This window comes from Raphanus sativus, chromosome 4 (assembly GCF_000801105.2).
Source record: "Raphanus sativus cultivar WK10039 chromosome 4, ASM80110v3, whole genome shotgun sequence".
Lineage (NCBI taxonomy): Eukaryota > Viridiplantae > Streptophyta > Magnoliopsida > Brassicales > Brassicaceae > Raphanus > Raphanus sativus.
In genome coordinates, this window is record NC_079514.1 from 21,243,078 (window position 1) to 21,262,159 (window position 19,082).

A 19,082-nucleotide genomic window follows, 5' to 3' on the forward strand; every position below is an offset into this window, starting at 1 on the left:
TATCCAGATGATTCCAGATTAGCCTGTTCGGACATATGCCATTATCTTCATGATTCTTTATCAAACCAGGATGAACCACGATCTAAGAAGCTTTATTTGGAACCACTATTCAGTGGAGAATAACCAGGAAGTTAAAATAAATCTCATAGGAGTTGTGAGTAAGAAGATATCCCACTTTTCTATCAAGATGATTCCAGATTAGCCTGTTCGGACATATGGCAATATCGTCATGATTCTTATCAAACCAGGATAAACACGATCTAAGAAGCTTTATTTGGAACCACTGATCAGTGGAGACTAACCAGGAAGTTGAATAAATCTCATAGGAGTTGTGAGTAAGAAGATATCCCACTTTCTTCTATCCAGATGAATCCAGATTAGCCCTGTTCGAGACATATGGGCCATTATCTTCACGATTCTTATCAAACCAGGATTAACCACGATCTAAGAAGCTTTATTTGGAACCACTATTCAGTGGAGAATACCCGGAAGTTAAATAAATCTCATAGGAGTTGTGAGTAAGAAGATATCCCACTTTCTATCCAGATGATTCCAGATTAGCCTGTTCGGACATATGGCAATATCTTCATGATTCTTATCAAACCAGGAAATGATATTGTAAGAAGCTTTATTGGAAACCACTAATCATTGGAGAATAACCAGGAAGTTGAATAAATCTCATAGGAGTTGTGAGTAAGAAGATATCCCACTTTCTATCCAGATGATTCCAGTTAGCCTGTTCGACATATGCCATTATCTTCATGATTCTTATCAAACCAGGATGAACCACGATCTAGAGAAGCTTTATTTGGAACCAATATTCAGTGGAAAATAACCAGGAAGTTAAATAAATCTCATAGGATTTGTGAGTAAGAAGATACCCACTTTCTATCCAGATGATTCCAGATTAGCCTGTTCGGACATATAGCAATATCTTCATGATTCTTATCAAACCAGGATGAACCACGATCTAAGAAGCTTTATTTGGAAACACTAATCAGTGGAGAATAACCAGGAAGTTGAATAAATCTCATAGGAGTTGTGAGTAAGAAGATATCCCACTTTCTATCTAGATGATTCCAGATTAGCCTGTTCGAACATATGCCATTATCTTCATGATTCTTATCAAACCAGGATGAACCACGATCTAAGAAGCTTTATTTGGAACCACTAATCAGTGGTGAATAACCAGGAAGTTGAATAAATATCATAAGTGCTGTGAGCAAGAAGATATCCCACCTTCTATCCAGATGATTCCAGATTAGCCTGTTCGGACATATGGCAATATCTTTATGATTCTTATCAAACCAGGATGATATGTCTAAGAAGCTTTATTGGAAACCACTAATCAGTGGAGAAATAACCAGGAAGTTGAATAAATCTCATAGGAGTTGTGAGTAAGAAGATATCCCACTTTCTATCCAGATGATTCCAGATTAGCCTGTTCGAACATATGCCATTATCTTCATGATTCTTATCAAACCAGGATGAACCACGATCTAAGAAGCTCTATTTGGAACCAATATTCAGTGGAAAATAACCAGGAAGTTAAATAAATCTCATAGGAGTTGTGAGTAAGAAGATACCCCACTTTCTATCCAGATGATTCCAGATTAGCCTGTTCGGACATATAGCAATATCTTCATGATTCTTATCAAACCAGGATGAACCACGATCTAAGAAGCTTTATTTGGAACCACTAATCAGTGGAGAATAACCAGGAAGTTGAATAAATCTCATAAGTGTTGTGAGCAAGTAGATATTCCACCTTCTATCCAGATGATTCAGATTAGCCTGTTCGGACATATGCCTTTATCTTCATGATTCTTATCAAACCAGGATGAAACCACGATCTAAGAAGCTTTATTTGGAACCACTAATCAGTGGTGAATAACCAGGAAGTTGAATAAATATCATAAGTGCTGTGAGCAAGAAGATATCCCACTTCTCTATCCAGATGATTCCAGATTAGCCTGTTCGGAAAATGTCATTATCTTCATGATTCTTATCAAACCAGGATGAACCAATATGTAAGAAGCTTGATTGGGAACCACTAATTAGTGGAGAATAACCAGGAAGTTGAATAAATCTCATAAGTGTTGTGAGCAAGAAGATATCCCACCTTCTATCCAGATGATTCCAGATTAGGCCTGTTTCGACATATGCCATTATCTTCATGATTCTTATCAAACCAGGATGAACCACGATCTAAGAAGATTTATTTGGACCACTAATCAGTGGAGAATAACCAGGAAGTTGAATAAATCTCATAGAAGTTGTGATTAAGAAGATATCCCACTTTCTATCCAGATGATTCCAGATTAGCCTGTTCGGACATATGGCAATATCTTCATGATTCTTATCAAGGCAGGATGAACCAATATGTAAGAAGCTTGATTGGGATCCACTAACAGTGGAGAATAACCAGGAAGTTGAATAAATCTCATAGGAGTTTGTGAGTAAGAAGATATCCCACTTTCTATCCAGATGATTCAAGATTAGCCCCTGTTCGGACATATGCCATTATCTTCATGATTCTTATCAAACCAAGGATGAACCACGATCTAAGAAGCTTTATTTGGAACCACTATTCAGTGGAGATTAACCAGGAAGTTAAATAAATCTCATAGGAGTTGTGAGTAATAAGATACCCCACTTTCTATCCAGATGATTCCAGATTAGCCTGTTCGGACATATGGCAATAGCTTCATGATTCTTATCAAACCAGGATGAACCACGATCTAAGAAGCTTTATTTGGAACCACTAATCAGTGGAGAATAACCAGAAAGTTGAATAAATCTCATAAGTGTTGTGAGCAAGAAGGTATCCCACCTTCTATCCAGATGATTCCAGATTAGCCTGTTCGGACATATGCCATTAGCCTGTTCGGACATATGATTCCAGATTAGCCGTAACTAATAATGTATTGTATACGCTTAGTTCGGAGACGTTATCGCATACATAGGAGTAGGAAACCAGTGTACTTAAATATATAATACTAGTAGTAGTAGTATAGAAAACTTGATCTGGGGACCTTACTTTAGAAATGATAGAATTTGAGATGCAAGGCGTTCCAGCAGTTAGGTTGGACCTTGCCATCGCTATCTTGCAGCTTATAGGCTCCTGCCCCCTGCACCTCTATTACCTTATAAGGACGCTCCCATCCAGGGACGAGTTTTGATAGTGCTCAAATTACTCTGTAGAGCTTACTCTCTCAAATAAGAGGTTTAGCTGTAGTACTTAGGGGAGCTAGGGAACCAATTAAATATAATCAATTAATCAATCCTAGGTGAAGTTGGTTTTAATAAAGAAATGTAAATGACAATTCTTAAAATGAGGAAGGTAGTTGCTCTAACTAACAATATGATGGTTGTTTAAATGATAATGAAGAGTGCTAGACTTAGGGCTTTTATTCAGGAATGTAGATTATAATATCTATAAATGCCTAACAAGTTGCTTGCATGATACTATAGAACTCAGCCGCTTAACTCTCAGTGATGTCTCACTGGTTAAATAATCTAGATCTCTGGCCTCAACTGTCATATGTTGACACAGAAAAAGAGTCGATCGATATCCTTTAGAGATATCGAGCGATACACCTTTCGCAGCGCCGATAGATTCACCTGTCGGGATAGCGATCGACGGCTTCTAGATATGCCTAGGCGCGAGCCGATAATGAACACTAGATCTAAAGGAGGGCGGTTAGCTCTTCTCCAAGGAGACACTAGTTCAAACAGATAATTCAAGATATCAAAGATCCTAGTGATCTATGCTCTAGTTAGCTACTTTAGAACAAGATTAGGGTGCAATCTATTTGATGAATATCACTACTTAGCAAATATAGTTTGGGGCTAATTCCACAAACCAATTTAAACCCTAGATATAACAAGTAGACTACTCAGACATAGCTAAGCAATTTATAATAATAGATAGATAAAAGAATTGCATAGATAAGGAGTAGAAAACAAATGGAGTTCACAAATCTCTCAAATCTCTCAAAACATATAAAACTCTAGTCTCTCTCTCACACTCTCTGCTTTGCCTCTCAAGACTTGTGCTTTTTAGACTTGTCAAAGCTTGCTTGCCGTCAAAAACACTTAGCAGGAATATTTAAGCATTTCCATTAAGTTAAAAACTCGTCAGGGGCAATCTCGTAATTTGGTGAAGTCTTGGTGAAGGAGTCGGCTAAACCATTTCGTCCTCGATATCGATCGACAACACTAGTTCTCAGCTACATCGATCGACAACTCTGGATGAGTATCGATCGATTCTTATTACTGATGTTAGGAATTTTGAGGCTCCTAAGTCAAATGATAGTATAGTGGAAGTAAGTTGTCGAACCAGTTCTGAGGGATTCAAATGCAGAGAGAATGCAAGTATTTGCCTAATCTAGGTGCAACCAGTGAATTGGATGGTTTTTAAACTAAAACTAAAATGCAAGTAACAGAAATGATACTTTTAAGCTATTGGAAAGGAGAACTCATGGGTACAGGGATTTCAGACCTTGGGTGATCAAGTTTCGAACTAAGGACGACAAATGAATCAATCAAACTATTAACCTTAAGCCTAGACACAATTCTAAGCAAGTTCTATGTCTAGATGAATGCTCATTTGCTAACATGTCTCAAACATCAAATGTCTTTGGTTGAATAACATGCAAGCAATCATTACTAACAAGTCTATTAGCTATCTTAGCATCTTTAACAACAAATATCTTTGGCAAAGTACACTAAGAGCCTAGGAGAGTTGACTCAGGCATTTCATCAAACACCTTTTGGGTGAGAAATGCCTAGAGATCATCCTTTGAGTGGCCTACTCAAATGATGCATTAAGATCACTCTACTAGCAAGGAACAAGTATGATCTATACCTAAAACATCCTAGAACTAGCCTAATCACCCTTAATCACCCTAACCCATGAATCCAAAAAGTGATTACTCACTAATCTCCATGATTCGTCTTAAACCCATGGTGGATTTCAGATGAATCATATAGAGAATTAGAAGAGAAACTCACAAGAACACAAGAACAATCAAATCCAAAAGAGAACTTTTCTTGAGAGAGTTTTGTGTATACAATAGAAAAAAGATCATCTGCCAAATGGTGGCTACATAGTACTTAAACATTAGGTTTTCCAAGTGCAAAAACGTGCACAACAATTGCAAAAAGGTCCTTGAAAAATAATAAAATCGTGCAGCAGATAACGCGGAGCGACCTCAGAGGGTCACTCCAGGAGATCGCTCTTGGGTTGGGAGCGACCTTGGGGGGTCGCTCTGAGAGGTCGCTCCAGCCTCCATTTTTGTGTCTCCGGGCGATGAAAACGCGAGCGACTTAGGTAGGTCGCTCTGGTTGGTCGCTCTGGTTGGGAGCTACCTTAGGGGGTCGCTCCAGAAGGTCACTCTGCGGTTCTCGACCAGGATGGATATGCCTCTAGTAAATTGATCATAACTACTACATTACATCTCCAAATGACTTGAAACCACTTCCATTAGAAATATAACTCAAGTTCCTGTGTCTCCATAAAATCTTAGCAACAGAAGATTTCTCTAAGGCCTCCATCCATGCTCATCTTTCACCCCCTTTTTGATCACATTGCTTCCAAATGTCTCCAAGAACTCCATGTGGTGTTCCAATACCTGATAGAGACATATGTATGCCAAATGCAACCTAAACATGTCTAAATCCTAATCTATATGATTCAAATGCTTATGAATGAATAGCTAAAACAATGCAAATATGCAAGATATCAATTACAATGTTGACTTCCGACTTGGTCTTGAATGGTCAACTCGGGTGTATTATCTTTTGTACTCCAAAATGCTCCAAAAACATCACTTTATCACGAAACGCTACTGAACCTGAAAACATACCTAACAGGCTAGATAACACATTAGTTATATATAAAATACTAGTATACCATGGTAGAAAATGGGTGAAATCCATGGTATATCAACTCCCTCAGACTTACTCATTTGCTTGTCCTGAAGCAAAAACTAGTAGTCTTTGGAAAAGGTTTGAAAACAGTAGGGAATCAAAGATTCAAAATATCGAAGTCATCACTCTATGGGTTTGCAATTCATATCTAGACATCCTAATCACAGAAGTTCATTATGTCTTATCCTAGCTTAGCAACCAAATTCATCTAGTCAACAACTTAGCAAATCTTATCTGACATTCCCCTCTACTAACCTCATTTCTTAACATAAAATAAAAGTGCAGGCTTTACCTTGGGAGTATCGATCAAAGGACACATGGATTCAACTCAAACAAGTATCTGAACACACATGTAGTCTTCTCTGATCCCTTTCTTCCCTCATCTCTCTTCTCTGAATCTCTTATTAGTTTCAATTTCAATAGGTTTTGATGCCACAAAGGTCATCTAGTCTATCTCATGGACATTTGCATTTGTAACTCATACATTTTTGACAAAGTGTAGCGAATAATGGGGTCTCTGGTAATTTACCTATCCCTCGTTTCCACAATGTGTGATCATCCTTGAGATTTAGAATACTGGGGTCGCAGGAGACACTCCTACCCCTCTACCTCTCAAGAAATCATTTCAATCTTTTATAACATAAAACTTAGATCTTTGAGATGCCGAAGAGAGAGAAGGAAGGGAACCAGAAACACACAGACTTTTTACCTTCCTGACTTGTAAGAGGATTCCGATCCAGTGATTTCCAAGCCCCAAGACAAGCAAATAAAGTCAGTATTAGTGTTGGAGGTCAGCTTTGGTTCCTTCAAACAATCTCAGCTAGTGTATATAGGTGACATGTTGATCCACTTTAGCATCTTTAGTACTATCTGCAATCAGTAAATCTAGAATGGTGCTAAAGAGTGGTTAGACAATCAAATATAAATCTATATCAATGTTCCCATTTAATACTTATGTGAAAAATAATTTTTTGAAAAACATTTTAATAAAAACCAAAATAAAAAAACATATTAGTAAACTCCCCCCAGACTTAAATTACACTGTCCCAGTGTAACACATCCGGAGTGAAGTAAATAAATAAATCATAAGAACTGAATGTAACAAGATAGAACGACTAAACATGACCGATATGGTGTCGATCGATACGTAGGGATGTACGTCGATCGTTAGTGATGGTCGTGTGGTGTCGAGCGATGTGACTGGTATGTCTCGGTTGACGAATCATCATTCTACTTGGATCTTTAAAAACTGCAAAAATAAATGCGAAAAATAAATGTAAAAATGTAAAAATAACTTAAAAAAAAAAAAAAGAAAACCTAATATTGGGTTGCCTCCCACTCAGCGCTTTGTTATAGTCATTTAGCTTGACTTTGGTGGGTGTGTGACTCATATGGTGCAGCAATTCCTGCTTATCGGACAACAAGCATCAATTTCGTGTCTCCTCCTATCAAACCATGTGGCAATGAAGCTTCTTGTGGCATCATCACTTCTTAGCTGTTTCTTATCTATCTTGAGGACTGTATCTGTGAGTTTCCTCAGAGTATTTTCAATAGATTCGATGTTGCCAACTTTCCTGAGGATGGTGTTGTAGGAGTATTCTGACAATTCCCTCAGTTCATTATGTATTGCATCGATCTTGTCATGAATCAACTGATCTCGGTCTGCCAAGGATTCAGTGTCGATCGATGCTACAACATGTGCGTCCGTCGTTTCGCTAGGCGTTCTGTCGGTCGATCCAGTGGTTACTGTGTCGATCTATTATGAAGGTTGTCCTTGGTACTGCATAACACATATCTCGTTCTTCAGCTGTCTAGTAGCTCTGCATAGGCTGTTTACTCGTTCGTTGACAGTGTCGTCAATGTCATCACTTCTCCCGTTGAATCTCTCCTTCATAGCATTCATAGCTTCGTATAGCTCATGTTTGATCCGGTCAACTTCTGCTGTATGCTCTCTTCGCTGGTGGTGGCTCGATGTCGATCGATATGGGTCTGATCCTGTCGATCGATGTCGCGTTTCTGTCACGAAGACCAATATGATCTTGAACTATGCGAATGTCTTGTTGCAACTCGTTAAGCTGTTGTGACAGTGTATCCAGGTATCGCATGATAGGTGAACTGAAATGATCTTGTCTTTCCTCGTATGATTTCATCATATCCTCTATTGCTGCGAACCTTGTGTCGATCGATGGTGAAAAGTTTGTGTCGATCGACGGAATAGTAGCATTCTGAGCTTGACCTTTCTCGCGAATTGTTGCCAACTCTTTCTGTAGAAGATCAATCCTCTTGCTTAACCATTCGACATTGTTGTTGAGAGGGCTGTAGACGTCTCCAATCCGTGTATTGATGTAAGCAATCTTCCATTCATCTCTTTTAGGTGATGAACATTCTGGTTGGTCCTTGGATGTAGTCTTGCCGATGTCGATCGATGGTGTAGGTGCTGTGTCGATCGATACAGGTGGCGTAGCTTCTTTCTCAAGCATGGTTCTAATGCTCTCAATCTCCATTCTTAGCACTGCCATATCACTTTGGAGAGCTTCATAGCTGCTATCCAAAGGTTGGAAAGTATCTTCCACCAATGTGTGAAAGTCTGGCTCAAGGTGTGCCTGAGCTCTCCATACATCAGTCACCATATCATCTATCTCCTCTCTACTGTAGGGTACTGGTGGTGGTCTGTATGCATGGGTGTGTGTGTGTTCTGGAAGGCTTAAGCAACCCTTGTGAAAAAGAGATGCTCTCTCTAGGATTCTCCTTATTTGCTCCTTGGTGGCAGGGATGATTTCACCATCAACTCCTCTAGCATGTCCAAACTCATCTCTGTGGACACCAAATTCATCATTTGCTTCCCATTTGAATCTTCAGGATCTGTTGGAATCAAAGGCACGTCGCCCAAACTCCAAACGTTTGTCGGGCGATATGACTCTTGCTCTGTCGATCGATCTGGGTAACTCGCCGTCGATCGATGGTGATGAAATGATATCGATCGATGGTGAACTCCTACGTTGACCGAAACTTTGAGGAACTGTATCCTCCCTCATGGTGACGTGGTGGTTGTCGTGGACGTGAGCTAGGATGTCTGGATGGCCACGTTGCTGTGTGAAAAGGTTTTCTGGTCCATTGGCAACTTGAAGGATGTCTGCTATGTCTTCTCTGGTTATGTGCAGAACTCTTCCATCCATTGCTCTTGCAAAGCCATCTGTGTCCTTGAAAATACCAAATTCATCAGGTGTTAGTGAAACATTCCTGATATCATATGGATCATGAAATTGAGATTGAGCTCTGGTAAGGGCATCGATCGATGGTGCAGTGGTGGTGGCGATCGATGGTGATCGTCTAGCTGCAGGGTTGGATCGATTATTCTTGGTGTTACAGTCCTCCATGGTTATGTTGCTAGTTGCTCGAAGCTGCTAGGTAAAAGTTGTTGAAAGTTGAAATTTCGTGGCTGGTGTTGACAACTTTATATACCCATCGGTTGCCCTAATCGGTGAAATTCCTATTTTGTCCTTTAAGTCGTCTAGGTCAATATCGATCGATGTGATGCTGACGATGTCGATCAATGGACGATGTCGTTTTGCTGGGTGAAGTAGATAATCGATCGATGGTGGACGGTGTATGCCGATCGATTTGGGGAAACGACTTGCAAATCTATCATTCTCCATGTAATTTTCCAACCTCTTTCTTCCCAATAATCTTCATCGAATTCTTCAATGTGGTTTCCACTGTGGGAAGATCTGGCTATATCTACTGCAAAACTTTCATGAAATCCGCTATCTGCCCAACTTCTTACTGAGTAATCATCTTCTTTTATGTTGGGTGGGATGGCAAAATTTGGGTAGCAATGATCTGGTAGATCGAGTTCATCATCTGGTATGCTTCTGTCGATCGATGGTCTATGGTTGGTGTCGATATCTTCTGACTCGCTGGTGTCGATCGATGATGTTGAAGTGTTGTCGATCGATCCCGAGTACTCTGTCTCATACTCTACTTCACAATGACAAACTGCAATGATACCAAGATCATCTTCTTTTTTCACGGTTTTGGCTGGTGGTTTGCCAAGTTTGACAGGGTCGTAGTGGATATCTGGATCTATCATGTCACATATAGCTCCTATTGTAGCCATAAATGCTCTTCCAAGTAAAAGGGAAGAGTTCCAATTTAACTTGATGTCTAGGACATGAAAATCGACATGGACAATGGCATTACCAATCTGCACTTCCAGGTCTCTGATCAAGCCTCCAAAATTTTTCTGAGTGTAGTCCACAAATGTGAAGATCTCTGGTGAAGGCTCTACTTTCAGACCCAGATGGTCTGCCATAACATTTGGTAAGATGCTGACTGAAGAACCAGTGTCACATAGTGCATGAGGAAACTCAATCCCTTGTCACATAGTGTCTAGGACATGAAAATCGACATGGACAATGGAATTACCAATCTGCACTTCCAGGTCTCTGATCAAGCATCCAGAATTTTTCTTAGTGTAGTCCACAAATGTGAAGATCTCTGGTGAAGGCTCTACTTTCAGACCCAGATGGTACCTTTGGTAAGATGCTGACTGAAGAACCAGTGTCACATAGTGCATGAGGAAACTCAATCCCTTGTACTACACAGGGTATTGCAAACTTCCCAGGATCACTCTTCTTCTTCAATATAATCCTTTTCCTCATATCTTCTCTGACATTGTCAAACATTCTCCTAATGTCATTTTCAGTCTCCCTTGTTTCTCTGAAGAACATCCACAATCTACTTGTGAAGTAAACCTCCTCAAAGGGTTTCTCTAGTGGGATTCTGATAACTCTCTTAGTGAAACCATCAATCTCCTTCTCATTAGCTTCCCTCATAAGGTTCTTAGGAGTTTTCTCCTTCCTACTCCTTAACCTTCTTCTTTCAGTTCCCTCTGGTGTTGGTGTAGTGTCTGAAGGGTTACTAGTAGCCTCTGCAGGGTTAGCTTGTGGTTTTGGTGTGGGTCGGAGTGCATTGATTCGGTTGCTATCAATCGATGGTAGTTGCACTCGGTATGTGAGAGGTGCGTGTCGATCGATAGGTAGAGAAAAGGGTCGATCGATGTGTGTCTCATCTTTTTGTCGATCGATGAGTGGCTCGTCTCGTCGGTCGATATCTTCGTAGGTGGGGGTGGGTGGATGAGGATGCGAAGCCGTGAATTCAGCATGTGTCAAGATCCTAACCGCGTTGCAATCTGTAGTCGTATCTGGAAATGACATCGTTGGTGTCAATCGATGTGGAGTAGTTGGTGTCGATTGGCACCATTGTGATCCTCCGAAACTTAGTGAACTTTCCACTTCAAAGTCTCCTTCTTGTAGCTTCTCATGCTTCACCACATGCCAGAAATCATCATCTATAATGGAATTCATGTGGTGTTTCATGCTTCCTTCTCCTACTTCCTTAGAAGTTCCAATTCTCCTGATAGAGTCTTCAGTTTGGACAATTTGTGTCTCAAGCTTCCTAACTTGAGTACAAATGGTGTATATCCTTGTGTTCAGATTGTTGAAGACAGAGTCAATCTTTCCATTGAAATCCACTGTAAGCTTCTGCTGTCCTTCAAGAACTCTATCAATGATGGCATCAAACTTACTCTCCTGGGTGGGTGGTGGTGGGTTTTGGTAAGCTGAGTTGCCGTAGTTCCTGGTGTTGGTGAAGTGTTTCTAATAATGTGAACTCTGGTTGTAGTTACTCTTCTGACCACTGCCAAAAAAGTTTCTGTTTCCACTTTGGTTTCCATATTTCTGAAATCCAGTACCTCCAATGTAGTTCACATCTTCCTCTGTATCATCTTCTCTAGCCTCTCCTTCTTCAGCTCAGAAGACTGGTTGCCCCAGAAATGCATGTATAGCATCTATCTTGGCTCTGACTTCATTCATCTGGTTCTCCCCGATGGCTGCAACCGATTTCTTCTTGTCAAAGTCAGTGTTCTTGTTGCTGCTGCTGTTGGCTAGGTTCTCAATAAGTCTCACAGCCTCTATTGGATTCCTGGTGTTGAAGTTCCCCTCGCTAGCAGTATCAAGAGCCATCTGATACCTCAAGGTGATACCTCTGTAGAAAGTGCTTAGCAGCTGCACTTTATTGAATCCATGGTGTGGACAGTCTCGCTGGAAGAACTTAATCTGATCCACGCGTCTTTAAAAGTCTCACCAGGCTTTTGCGCGAAAGTGGCGATTTTGCTCCTTAAGTCTTCAGCATGTGCCTCATCAAAGAAATTACGCAGGAAGGCGTTTTTGATGTCGGCCCAGGATGTCAGTGATCCTGTAGGTAGCTGCTTGAGCCAGTGTGAATCTTCTCCAATCAGTGATTATTTGAAGAGCTTGCAGAGTAGGTAGTCCTCAAGGACTCCATCCATACGAATAGCAGCTATAAGATCCTCGAACCTCTCCAGATGGTCTATAGGATGCTCGTGTGATAACCCAGAGTAAGGTATCTGTGACACGAGAGAGTAGTACTGAGGCTTGAGCTCGAAGTTCGGCTTCTGAATCTCTGGAAGTCGAATAGCTGATCTGTTGGTGTAGTACTCATCAGGACGATTGTAGTCTGCCAACGATCGTGTTTGAGCTTCTCCTGTAGCCTCAGCTTCCGGCTCATGGATTATGTTTCCCTATGCATCTAGCTTCTGACCTGTTGCATTACGCAGATGACCATCCTGGTCATACAGGTTTCCATTCTCGCCTTGCGTGAGAATAACAATCGCAACCATGCCTCGCGGGTTAGTATCGATCGATGTACGCTGGGTAGTATCGAACGATGTGGATCGGCAAATGGTATCGGTCGATGGTGCTGTCTGAGTGTCGGTCGACGGCTGAACGTGAATATCAGTCGACGGTACTGTGGTTCTGTAGATCGATGCGGAGCGTAGGTCTTTCCGGATTGAACGTTCCAAGTGTGCAGGATCTTCTGAGAATAGTAGTTGACTTCCCTTATTGCTTCTGGTACTGCTGGGCATGTACCTGAAAAGACAAGAAAAATTTTAATCAGAAAGGGGGTAAAAAGAAAAACCTAAGATTAATAAAATTAAATCTAATGGCGATCAAAGCTCCTTGGCAACGGCGCCAAATTTGATAGTGCTCAAATTACCCTGTAGAGCTTACTCTCTCAAATAAGAGGTTCAGCTGTAGTACTTAGGTATTGAATCACGAGGAGCTAGGGAACCAATTAAATCTAATCAATTAATCAATCCTAGATGAAGTTGGTTTTAATAAAGAAATGTAAATGACAATTCCTAAAATGAGCAAGGTAGTTGCTCTAACTAACAATATGATGGTTGTTTAAATGATAATGAAGAGTGCTAGACTTAGGGCTTTTATTCAGGAATGAAGATTATAATATCTATAAATGCCTAACAAGTTGCTTGCATGATACTATAGAACTCAGCCGCTTAACTATCAGTGATGTCTCACTGGTTAAATAATCTAGATCTCTGATCTCAACTGTCGTCTGTTGACCAGAAAAAGAGTAGATCGATATCCTTTAGAGATATCGAGCGATACACCTTTCGCAGCGCCGATCGATTCACCTGTCGGGATATCGATTGACGGCTTCTAGATATGCCTAGGCGCGAGCCGATAATGAACACTAGATCTCAAGGAGGGCGGTTAGCTTTTCTCTAAGGAGACACTAGTTCAAACAGATAATTCAAGATATCAAAGATCCTAGTGATCTATGCTCTAGTTAGCTACTCTAGAACAAGCTTAGGGTGCAATCTATTTGATGAATATCACAACTTAGTAAATATAGTTTGGGGCTAATTCCACAAACCTATTTAAACCCTAGATCTAACAAGTAGACTACTCAGACATAGCTAAGCAATTCATAATAATAGATAGATAAAAGAATTGCATAGATAAGGAGTAGAAAACAAATGGAGCCGAAAAATAATAGATAGACAAATCTTTCCAATCTCTCAAAACATAAAAAACTCTAGTCTCTCTCTCACACTCTCTGCTTTGCCTCTCAAGAATTGTGCTTCTTAGACTTGGCAAAGCTTGCTTGCCGTCAAAAACACTTAGCAGGAATATTTAAGCATTTCCATTAGGTTAAAAACTTGTCAGGGGCAATCTCGTAATTTGGTGAAGTCTTGGTGAAGTAGTCGGCTAAACCATTTCGTCCTCGATATCGATCGACAACACTAGTTGTGTATCGATCGATTATAATCTTTTAGTACGCGGATCTTCTCAGCTACATCGATCGACAACTGTGGATGAGTATCGATCGATTCTTATCACAATGTTGACTTCCGACTTGGTTTTGAATGGTCAACTCGGGTGTATTATCTTTTGTACTCCAAAATGCTCCAAGAACATCACTTTATCACGAAACGCTCCTGAACCTGAAAACATACCTAACAGGCTAGAAAACACATTAGTTATATAATAAAATACTAGTATACCATGGTAGAAAATGGGTGAAATCCATGGTATATCAAGTTTTCCGGCTGATTTGTCCCTTGTATGGTCGCAGACTCGCCTTCGGACCCAGTCTCCTTTCTGGAAGGTTATGGATCTGACCTTCTTATTGTACCTCTTGACTACTTTCAATTGATATGACGTGTTTCTAAGGCGGTCCGCCTCTCCTTTTTCATCGAGTAGGTCTAGACTCAGGGACATTAGCTCGTTGTTCTTTTCCTGGGAGAGGAATTAAGAGACCGTAGTCCTGACGTGCACCTACGTGGGTATCACTGCTTCAGCACCATAGACAAGTGAGAAAAGAGTCTCTTGGGTAGCCGTTTTCAGTGTAGTCCGATAGGTCCAGAGTACTACGTGTAACTCTTCTACCCATCGCCCATGGGCGTCCTCCAGGCGCTTCTTGAGCATGTTTACCACCGTCTTGTTGGTGGACTCTGCTTGCCCATTTGATTTTGGATGTCGTGGTGCTGAATAGGAGAGTTTGATGTTTCAGTCCTTGCAAAACTTTCGAAATTTGTAGCTTGTGAACTGGGGTCCGTTGTCTGTGACAATTTCATGAGGGATTCCAAAGCGTGTGATCACGTTGGTCAATAGGAACTTCCTGATCTGGAAATCCGTTATCTTGGTTAGTGCTTCAGCTTCCACCCACTTTGTGAAATAGTCGGTTACGACTAGGAGGAAGACCTTTTGCCCTGGTGTCATGGGAAATTTTTCCACGATGTCCATGCCCCACTTTCGGAAGGGCCAAGGGGAGCTTAGAGATTTGAGGTTCTCCGGTGGAAGACTGGAGACCGGTGCGTGCTTTTGCATTGACTGCAGAGTTTAGCTTGTTTGAGGGCGTCCCTCGCCATGGTTAGCCAATAGTATCCGGCCCTTCTGGCTCTGAGTACCAGGCTTCGACTACTGGAATGGGAACCGCATTCTCCCTCGTGGAACTCTTCTAGTATCCTGGCGGCTTCTCTAGGGGTGAGATGATATACCATGGATTTCACCTATTCTCTACCATGGTATAGTAGTATTTTATTATATAACTAATGTGTTTTCTAGCCTGTTAGGTATGTTTTCAGGTTCAGGAGCGTTTCGTGATAAAGTGATGTTTTGGAGCATTTTGGAGTACAAGAGATAATGCACCCGAGTTGATCATTCAAGACCAAGTCGGAAGTCAACATTGTGATAAGAATCGATCGATACTCATCCAGAGTTGTCGATCAATGTAGCTGAGAAGATCCGCGTACTAGAAGATTATAATCGATCGATACACATCTAGTGTTGCTGATCGATATCGAGGAGGAAATGGTTTAGCCACCTACTTCACCAAGACTTCACTAAATTACGAGATTACCCCTGACGAGTTTTTAACCTAATGGAAATGCTTAAATATTCATGCTAAGTTTTTTTGACGGCAACAAGCTTTGACAAGTCTAAACAAGCAAAAAGTCTTGAGAAGCAAATCAGAGAGTGTGAGAGAAAGCTAGAGTTTTATGTGTTTTGAGAGATTGGAGAGATCATTGAGAGATTTGTGATTGAACTCCATTTGTATTATGAATTGCTTAGCTATGTCTGAGTAGTCTACTTGTTAGATCTAGGGTTTTAATAGGTTTGTGGGATTAGCCCCAAACTATAATTGCTAAGTTGTGATATTCATCAAATAGATTGCACCCTAAGCTTGTTCTTGAGTACCTAACTAGAGCGTAGATCACTAGGATCATTGATATCTTGAATTATCTGTTTGAACTAGTTGTCTCCTTGGAGAAGAGATAACCGCCCTCCTTGAGATCTAGTGTTCATTATCGGCTCGCGCCTAGGCATATCTAGAAGCCGTCGATCAATATCCCGACTGGTGAATCGATCGGCGCTGCGAAAGGTGTATCGCTCGATATCTCTAAAGGATATCGATCGACTCTTTTTCTAGTCAACAGACGACAGTTGAGATCAGAGATCTAGATTAGTTGACCAGTGAGACATCACTGAGAGTTAAACGGCTGAGTTCTTTAGTATCATGCAAGCAACTACCTTGCTCATTTAGGAACTTCACCTAGGATTGATTAATTGATTAGATTTAATTGGTTCCCTAGCTCCTCGTGATTCGATCCCTAAGTACTACAGCTGAACCTTTTATTTGAGAGAGTAAGCTCTATAGGGTAATTTGAGCAGTATCAAATTTGGCGCCGTTGCCGGGGATCAAACCCGGGTCACCCGCGTGATAGGCGGGAATACTTACCACTATACTACAAATTTGGCGCCGTTGCCGGGGAGCTTTGATCGCCATTAGATTTAATTTTATTAATCTTAGGTTTTTTTGTTTACCCCCTTTCTGATTAAAATTTTTCTTGTCTTTTCAGGTACATGCCCAGCAGTACCAGAAGCAATAAGGGAAATCAACTACTATTCTCAGAAGATCCTGCACACTTGGAACGTGCAATCCGCAAAGACCTACGCTCCGCATCGATCGACAGAACCGCAGTACCGTCGACTGATATTCACGTTCAACCATCGACCGACACTCAGACAGCACCGTCGACCGATACCGTTCGCCGATCCACATAGTTCGATACTACCCAGCGTACATCGATCGATACTAACCCGCGAGGCATGGTTGTGATTGTTATTCTCACGCAGGGCGAGAATGGAAACACGATCACGCAGGGCGAGGCTTTGTTCCCGACCATTACCATAGAGATCTACACCATAAACTCAGGCGTTTGCTTCAAGGTTCTAAGTCAGTTAAGGACTATCCCCAGGAGATGGAGACCTTGATGATCAAAGCTGATGTAGATGAGCCCTTAGACGCCACCATGGCTAGATTTCTCACCTGGCTCAACCGGGACATACAAGACCGCATGGAGCTGGAAGACTATGACAGCATGGAGCAGATGCTACACAAGGCCGTGCTGATTGAACAACAAGTCAAGAGAAAGGGTCTCTCTAAGCCGACCTTTGCTTCAAACCGACCTTTGCTTCCAAGCCAAACTATCAAGACAAGGGTAAGTCTTCTTCCACAACAAATACAGCTTTTAAGACTAATGTCCCTGCTCGTGTTGATAGAGAAAAGAAAGAAGAGGCTCCCAAACGAACCAGAGACATCCAATGCTTTAGGTGTCATGGCCTTGGCCACTATGCCAACCGATGTCCAAACCAAAAGGTGATGGTTCTCTTGGAGAATGGAGAAGTCGAATCTGAAGAAGACAAGGAGGATCTCGGACCAGTGTATAATACTGATGATGAGGAAGAAGCACTTGACTTCCCCAGTTCATGGCCCCCTTCTTGTTACTAGAAAGACTTTGGACGACACCTTTGATCCTATCTTTGATGAGGAGGCCGATGGCGTGATCGATGAGTTTTGCTCGACCTTTGTGGAGAGCTCTGATCCGATCTTTGATGAGGATGTTCTTGATGAGCCGAGCCATGGTTCACTACTGGTTACTATGTGTGCCTTGAGTGTCCAACCGAAATCCAATGAAAAAGAACAAAGGGAGAATCTCTTTCACTCTAGATGTCTCATTTTTGATAAAGTTTGTTCTTTGATTATTGATGGAGGCAGTTGCACTAATGTGGCCAGTGACACTCTTGTAAAGAAACTTGGGCTTGCTACTCGGCCTCTTTCTCGTCCTTTCAGGTTGGAGTGGCTCAATGAGGCTGGAGAACAGTATGTGAAGGAGCAAGTCATAGTTCCACTCTCCATTGGCCGATATGAGGATGAGGTTGTGTGCAATGTACTTCCCATGGATGCTTGCCATGTTCTCATGGGCCGGCCTTGGCAATTTGACAAGAAGGCAGTGCATGATGGCTTCACAAACAGGCACTCGTTTGATCACAAGGGAAAGAAGATCACCTTGGTGCCTTTGTCGCCTTCGGAAGTCCATCAAGACCAGGTCCAACTTAAGAAGAACCGAGACCAAGACTCTAAGGCTGATAAACCTGAGACCAGTACCAGAAACTCCAACTTCTTTGTCAAAGAAAGTCAGGTAAGGAAGTCTCTTTGCTCTCAAAAGCCATTTCTCTTACTTGTTTATAAAGAGTCTCTTTTGGCCTCATCTTCTTCTGACCTTGCACCGGAGATTCTGAGTGAGCTTTTAGGTATCTTGCAGGATTATTCTGATGTATTTCTAGAAGAAAATCCCAAAGGATTGCCACCAGTGAGAGGCATTGAGCATCAGATCGATCTCGTCCCGGGCGCCTTTCTACCGAACCGACAAGCGTACCGCACCAATCCGGTCGAGACCAAGGAGCTGGAGAAACAGATCAACGACTTGCTTGAGAAGGGATACATCAGAGAGAGTCTCAGTCCATGTGCCGTGCCTGTTCTACTTGTACCAAAGAAGGATGGCTCCTGGAGGATGTGTGTGGACTGTCGGGCCATAAACAACATCACGGTAAAGTATCGACATCCTATCCCTCGTCTTGATGATATGCTTGATGAACTCTATGGTTCTAAGTACTTTTCTAAGATAGATTTGAAAAGTGGCTATCATCAGATTAGGATGAAAGAAGGTGATGAATGGAAAACGACCTTTAAAACAAAACTAGGTTTGTATGAGTGGCTTGTCATGCCCTTTGGTCTCACAAATGCACCTAGTACTTTCATGCGTCTAATGAATCATGTCTTGAGGTCTTTTATTGGTCATTTTGTTGTGGTTTACTTTGATGACATTCTTATTTACAGCAAAAGCCTTGATGAGCACAAACAGCACCTGAAATCTGTTCTTGAAGTCCTTAGAAAGGAACATTTGTTTGCTAACCTTG

The 19,082-nt window shown here is 41.4% G+C and overlaps 1 non-coding gene across 1 annotated transcript; it reads right to left on the bottom strand.

Annotated features, from left to right (window-relative positions):
* Positions 1–16,505: 16,505 nt before the first annotated feature.
* On the bottom strand, positions 16,506–16,580 carry TRNAD-AUC (transfer RNA aspartic acid (anticodon AUC)). Its single transcript has one exon. It is a non-coding gene; the product is annotated as a tRNA-Asp (tRNA).
* Positions 16,581–19,082: the final 2,502 nt, after the last annotated feature.